The sequence below is a fragment of the Bos mutus genome, chromosome 14 (genome assembly GCF_027580195.1).
Source record: "Bos mutus isolate GX-2022 chromosome 14, NWIPB_WYAK_1.1, whole genome shotgun sequence".
NCBI classification, from domain to species: domain Eukaryota; kingdom Metazoa; phylum Chordata; class Mammalia; order Artiodactyla; family Bovidae; genus Bos; species Bos mutus.
In genome coordinates, this window is record NC_091630.1 from 59984508 (window position 1) to 59992196 (window position 7689).

Below are 7689 nucleotides of genomic sequence, written 5' to 3' on the forward strand. Positions count from 1 at the left end.
CACAAGAGCTGATTTAGAAGTATGTTTAGCTGATTTAGAAGTCACAATCTCACCCAATCTCAAGCCCATTTTGTGTGATAATAATGCCAGTAAACTATGCACATGAAAGAAGGTAGGGACTTCCCTGGTGGCCCAGTAAAGAATCTGTTTTGCAATGCAGGGGATGAGGGTTCGATCCCTGGTCCGGGAACTAAGATCCCACATGGCCCAGAGCAACTAACCCCACATGCTGCAACTAGAAGGCCCATGAGCCACAAAGAAATATCCTGCATGACACAATGAAAATCTTACTGCTACAATTAAGACCCAATGCAGCCAAATAAATAAATAAGAAAGAAGGTATAATTTCAACTTCAGAAATAATGGATCTGAGCTTTAACCTTAATCCCCCAAATATGAAGCCTTATGGACTTAGATGAATGCATTTTTCATATTTTCAAATTAATTTATTTAATTTTCACATTTTTATGAATAAAACATAGAAACATGAAGAAATAGAGACAGAATAACATAAGAAACACTTTCAAATCTATCACCTGGTTTAGTCAATTCTTGTATTTGTTGTTGTTGTTTAGTCACTAAGTCATGTTCAACTCTTCGCGACCCCATGAACTGTAGGCTCCCCACACTCCTCTGTCCATTGGATTTGCCAGGCAAGAACACTAGAGTGGGTTGTCATTTCCTTCTCCAGGAGATCTTCCCAATCCAGGGATCGAACCTGGGTCTTCTGCATTGCAGGCAGATTCTTTACCACTGAGCCACCCAGGAAGTCCATTGAAATATAACAGATTTACAGTATTATATTACTTTCTGATATATAACAAAATGATTCTATAGTCTCTATCTTCTCAATAATAATAAAGAATATTATTGTTTATCTATAGCAACCTATCTACCTAGCTACATTTCTTGTTTTTATTTTTTTTACTGAAGTATAGTAGACTTACAATGTTATATTAGTTATACACACAGTAATTCTGTATTTTCATATATTACACTCCATACAAAGTTAATATAAAATAGTAACTATATTCCTTGTACTGTACATTACATCCTTGTAACTTACCTATTTTATACCTAGTCATTGGTACTTCGTAATCCCCTTCTGATTTTGCCCCTCCCCTCAACTCTCCCTCCTCTGGTAACCACTGGTCTGTTACCTGATCTATGGGTCTGGTTTCATTTTATTATATTTGCTCATTTGGCTTATCTTTTAGATTCTACACATAAATGAAAACATACTGTATTTGTCTTTGTCTGACATATTTCACTAAGTTTGGGACATCTTTCTATTTATTAAGTAAAATAATCAAATATATTCCTGCCTTCTCTTTTCTATTGGTAGAGATGCCCTATGGATATAAAAGCAACAAAATTAGATTTCTTCAAAATCATCTATGTGTCAAATTACCTTCCATCCAACTAAGGAAAATTTCAGTAAAACCTTCCCATCTTTTCACAAATATTACTGCAAATGTATTTTATCCACATAAGAATTTATCTAATAATGTTGTAAAATATCTATATATCTGCCCATGTCAAAGTACTTTGCTAAATCTCTTCCTAATGGTCCACAGCATTAGTTGCTTGTGGTGGTCAATATGAAATATTGAGATTTTAGGAACTGATTGCTATGATCACTGGTTGATTGAAATTGTTGGTTTTTTAATTAGGCAGTTGGCATCCTCGCTTTTAAAACAGAGAGAGTGGGTGGGGTGATAAGAATGATCTAGAACATGGGATGCGGCACAACCTTGTGAATTTACCAAGTGCCCCAGTGAAATGGTTGAAATGATGAATTTTATGTCTGTGTATTTTACCATAGTAAAAACAGAGGGAGTATTTTATTCTGTTCTCCTTGCAAAGGATACCTCTGTTCAGCCTGACACTTCCTCTTTTTTTAACGCTTATTTTCCTTTTTACTTCTTCTTTTCTGGCAGTGGTACCTGGTCTGAGGTGGATAAACCTGGTTTAAGTCCTGACGGTAGAGCACAGCTCGGAAGTCCACACCCAGAAGAACGCAAAGCTTGGCAACTGACCGGAAGACTGGACGCAATTTAGCATCTGTCTGTTTGTGGAAACCTGGCTTACGACATTCACTTTGCTTTGTACCACTGAGCTCCCAGCAGACCAGTGAATCAAGAGAGGAGACAAGACAGCCTGGCCTGCCCTCACGACACACGCCCCCGTGAACTGGCCTCCCTCCCGGCAGTCGTTGGCTTTTCTAGACGACACATAAACAAGTGTCTTTGACAGAAAAGCCGGTGGCTCCAGGGCCTGGCGATAGGAGCACTAACAAAGCAGGGAAGTGGGGACCCCGGTCTATTTACAAAGCCTACGTGCTGGAAAGGACACAGATAAAGCCATTCCCAGGAGCAACGCCTCACAGCCCGGCCGTGCCTGCCTCTCTCCTGCTCCTCCGACGACATCCAGGATGAGAAGAAGCCAGCAGACGGGGCCAAGGTTTAGCCTTGGTCTCACAGCAGAAGAGTCAAGTTCCAGGCCCTGTGGAAGCATCTTACACAAACCAGGGGGAGCATTCAACCACCCATCTCACCCAACCCCACCCCGCCCACACCGCCAGTGTGCACCTGTTAAGGTGAGATGAACCTGGGCACTGGCACCTTAAAACCCATCAGGCAGGCAAAGAAGAGGATGCTGCTGTGTCCAGGTTGATGGTGACAAACCATCAGACACCCTCCTGCTCCCTCCGCCTTGAAAGAGCTGCATTTTCAAAATAATGCCGTGGATGGACCTAGAGATGCTCATACTGAGTGAAGTAAGCCAGGCAGAGAAAGACGAATAGCATATGATATCATTTCTGTGTAGAATCTAAAACTGACCCAAATGAACTTATTTACAAAACAGAAACAGACTCACCTAGAAAACAAACTTACGGATATCAAAGGGGAAAAGCAAGGTGAGAATAAATTAAGGGGATAAATTAAGAGACTGGGATTAACAGATACACACTACTCTATATAAAATGGATAAACAACAGGACCTACTGGATAGCACAGGGAACTCTATTCAATATTTTATAATACGTTAGAAGAGAATGGAAAAAAAAAATAAATGGAACAGAATTTGAAAAAGAATATATACGTATATACAGTATAAAGATAATATACACACACACACATATGTATATGTATACATGTATGTATGCTAAGTCGCTTTAGTCATGTCTGACTCTTTGTGACCCCACGGACTATGGCCCACCAGGCTCCTTTGTCCATGGAATTCTCCAGGCAGGAATACCGGAGTGGGTTGCCATGTCCTCCTCCAGGGGATCTTCCCAACCCAGGAGTTGAACTCACATCTCTTACATCTTCTGCGTTGGCAGGTGGGTTCTTTACCAATGGTGCCAGCAGGGGAGCCCATATGTATACATATTCACTTTGCTGTACACCTGAAACTAACACATCATTGTAAATCAATGATACAATTTATTTATTTTTTAGTATTTATTTTACTTATTCTTGGCTGCACTGGGTCTTAGTTGCATGGCAGCATGTGGGATCTTAGTTCCCTGGCCAGGGATTGAACCTGTGTCCTCTGCACTGGAAGGTAGATTCTAAACCACTGGACCATCAGGGAAGTCTCAATGATATGTCAATTAAAAAAAAAAAGTTCCATCCTCTTAAAGGATTATTGACCCACAAGTTTTACCAAGAAGTACTTGGGAGTCTAGCCCAGAAAGTCTGAGGCCCCATAGCTTGTCATCCCCATCGTGTGCTGACACACACACACACACTCCTCAGCTCCCTGCTCACTGCTTTGCGCCCATTCTTGAGTTAGGTGCTAAGTGGAGGAGGCAATGGCACCCCACTCCAGTACCCTTGCCTGGAAAATCCCATGGACGGAGGAGCCTGGTAGGCGGCAGTCCATGGGGTCGCACAGAGTCGGACATGACTGAGTGATTTCACTTTCACTTTTCACTTTCATGCATTGGAGAAGGAAATGGCAACCCACTCCAGTGTTCTTGCCTGGAGAATCCCAGAGACGGGGAAGCCTGGTGGGCTGCCGTCTGTGGGGTTGCACAGAGTCGGACACGACTGAAGCGACTTAGCAGCAGCAGCAGTAGCTGTAATAAAACCCTGAACAGAACAAGCTCCTGCATTTAAGGTTCAGGCCTGAGTATGGAAGAGAGACAGGCAAAGAGGAAGTTAAATGATAGTGTGACTTCGGGTGCCATGGTACTATCTCATCATTCTTTTATTTCAAAATCTTATTTTCAAAGGCCCAGGATCTCAGTTTCAAGTACTAAGGAGTCGATTGTTATTCTGAGGGTGCCAGGAGTAAGCCTCAGAACATGGCGATGCCTTCTCTAAGGAGAAGAAGCCCCCAGTGGCTGACATGGAGAGGGGCCACCTCCATCCCTTTCCTCCCCGGAGCTGACACGTCTGAGCAGGGAGCCCCCTGCCCCCTCCCCGGCCCCTCGTGTTACAAACCACCAGCCCAGTGCCCGAGCACTCACCTCTTGTTTCTTCCCCTCCTTTCTCTCTGGAACCACTTACTTTTCTTGCCCTTTTCCATCCTTCCTGCTTGTCTTGCCTTCTCACTGGGCCTCTACTCTCGTTCTCCCCTTCTCACAGCCCATTGAGACTGGTGAAGCTCCTCTAAACTGCCTCCCAACTCAGAGATGGGAGGTCCATCCCAGCTTGACCCCTCACCAGCCGGACCTGCCAAAGAGCACATGGCTTCTCAGAGCCTCAGAATCCCCCTCTGTGAAGAGAACACCACGTCCTGCCTGCATTCGTCCTGTTGCTCGGAGCCTTTTCTCCTGTTGATCCCTGAGAGCTTCGGTCAGCGGACGAAAGCCAGGATGACTGTGGATGAGTCTGTTTCCTGGGGGGGAGAGTCTGACGGCTCCAGGAGCAACCAAGGAACCCCAGCATGGAGGGTTAGCAGCCACCTGGTCATCCATGAACTGGAAAGCCTTCAGACCCAGGTCAGCCCCGGTTTCCACACAGAAACAAACCGTGCAGGTGTGTGCCACTGCTCGCTCGCTCTCTTGCTTCTTCTCTTATATGAACCGGTAACCAGTTCATAAAAGAGATTTGGTGCCACCTCCACTGGCTGCAACATGAACCATCGGAGCTATCCAGAGAACGGACACGTGTGCTAAGTAGCTTCAGATGTGTCCAGATCTTCGTGACCTATGGACTGTAGCCCACCAGGCTCCTCTGTCCATGGGATTCTCCAGGCAAGAATACTGGAGTGGGTTGCCATGCCTTCCTCCAAGGGATCTTTCCAACCCAGGGATCGAACTGCATCTCTTATGTCTCCAGCTTCGGCAGGAGGGTTCTTTATCACTAGTGCCACGTGGGGAAAAGGACAGGGACCTGAAATTCTTGGGTCTGGGACAGAGATGACTTGTCCTTCCTTCCTCACCTTCAGCCTCAGTCAAGCCCTAGTCCCATAGTGAGGAGGCTTGCTCATTCTAGGCAGATCCACTAGGAAGGATGGCTAAGGTCAGCCCACAGCCAGGGTCTCCATCTCCTCACTCACCCAGGGGCTCTCCCTTCAGAGTCCTGTTAGCAAGAAGAATCATAATAAATCAACATTCAAAGGGAAGGGAAGGTCTAAACAAGCCACATGTTACTCTCAGGGTGATTTGAAATTTCAAGTGCCACTGGCCAAAACGGAAATAATTTTTTGTAATTTGGTTTTTTAGCTTTAAGATTCTCACAGTTCCTAAGGACATTTTACAAATTGGTCTCCCTGTGACTTTGTACTAAGTTGCTTCAATCGTGTGTGCTTCTTTACAACCTACAGACTGTAGTCTGCCAGGCTCCCCTGTCCACAGGATTTTCCAGGCAAGAATACTGGAGTGGGTTGCCATTCCTCTTCCAGGGAATTTTCCTGATCCAGGGATCAAACCCGGGTCTCTTATGTTTCCTGCATTGGCAGGTGGGTTCTTTACCACTAGTGCCACCTGGGAAGTCCTCGTGACTTTAATCACAAGATAAGAATGATTTGTATTAATAATCGGCATCCTCAGGCCTCCTAAGCATGTGTCTGGAATAAAAACAATTGACTGGCCCAAGAGGAGTTAACACTTATCTTATGACACAGTGAAAACAATTTGGCAAAACTTCTCTCCTCAGCTCGGCAGTTAGTTTTTCTGCACACAGTTAGTTTTGCTTTGCTCCCTACAATTTAGCACAGACTCCAAGAGAACAGGATCTTTATTAATCAGTATATCCTGTGCTTACCACAGTCCATCCTGGCCATAGTAATGACGGAGAATGAGTCAGGACTATTCTCTTAGCTCAACTTCTTGCTCTGAGGTCTAAGGACAGAAGTTGAAAACTTCGAAGCCCTGTTGTGCAGTATTCAGAGTAGATGTTAAATATTTATTGATGATGAAAAGGATGCAAATGAAGAAGAGAAGGAAGAGGAGAGTGATCATTGTGTTTGCTGAACCATAAATTGAAAGGAATAAAATTAATCACTAGACTCATTGGATTGGATGAAGCCAGACAGTTTCTTAAATATCCTGACTCTTCAGGGTTAAAAAGAATCATAAAACTTTGAAATATTAAAAAATAAAGGGAATTGTAAAAGTATGTTTAAATTCAAGGTATCTAAAAATGAATATTCTGTCCATCCAGTTGGTGATGCCATCCAACCATCTCATCCTCTGTCGTCTCCTTCTCCTCTGAAAAATGAATGTTAAATGTATATTTTATGATCAAGACATGCAATGAAGGTAATTATATGAATAACATAGTCAACAGATAAGATCATTAGAATGAGGCTTCATAAATATTGAATATAAATAGATGATGCTGTAATTCTAGAAAGTAAAAATTTGTAGAACAATTAATTTGTTTTACAAAAATATGCAAAATTGCAATCTCAGAAATCTAAGATTATGAGAAAATAAGTTCTAGGCAGATAGCTATTTAATTTTCACTTTAGCAAACTTTTTACATGAATATAAATGTCTCTTTTTTAAAAATCTGATAAAGAAAAGACAAGAACACTCACTAGTCTAGTAAAACCAGAATACATTTCTGATGACTATTTTATTTTTACTATTTTTTTAGAGGCATGCCCTTGCAGATATCTGGGTGATTACATACACACTCATGTATTTCCCCTTCATGTTTATTTTGGAAAGATGGTAGGTTATTTTGAAAGAAAGGAAGAAAAAACAGACTACAGAGGAAGCAGAGTTGCAATCTCATAGGGCAATGGATTGCTAAAATTATCAGGCTTCACAGAAAAGAGCAGAAATTCATTTCTTTTGCACATTTTCTTAAATTTCAATGGGCTTATAAAACGATATGCCCACAGTATTGAGGAGAAAAACACAAAGTCAAAAAATAATTTAAAAATTTTTTTGAATTTTTTCCTGGAGCATAAAACCAATAGTGATGACAATAACATTGTTCCTGAGCTTTAGTTATCAGGCAAAACTTTCTCCTGATGCTTTCTAGGCTAATTCAGTTATATTGCTGATTACGGCACTGATAAATCAGAGAGATTAGATATCAAAACAAAAATATGGGAGAGATAGATTAGGAGGTTCAGTTCAGTTCAGTCACTCAGTCATGTCCGACTCTTCTCAACCCCATGAACTGCAGCACAACAGGCTTCCCTGTCCCTCACCAACTCCCGAAGTTTGCTCAAACTCATGTCCATTGAGTCGATGATGCCATCCAACCATCTCATTCT

At 42.5% G+C, this 7689-nt stretch overlaps 1 non-coding gene across 1 annotated transcript; it reads right to left on the reverse strand.

Annotated features, from left to right (window-relative positions):
- Positions 1-697: 697 nt before the first annotated feature.
- On the reverse strand, positions 698-768 carry TRNAC-GCA (transfer RNA cysteine (anticodon GCA)). The gene has a single exon. It is a non-coding gene; the product is annotated as a tRNA-Cys (tRNA).
- Between the last annotated feature and the right edge of the window lie 6921 nt (positions 769-7689).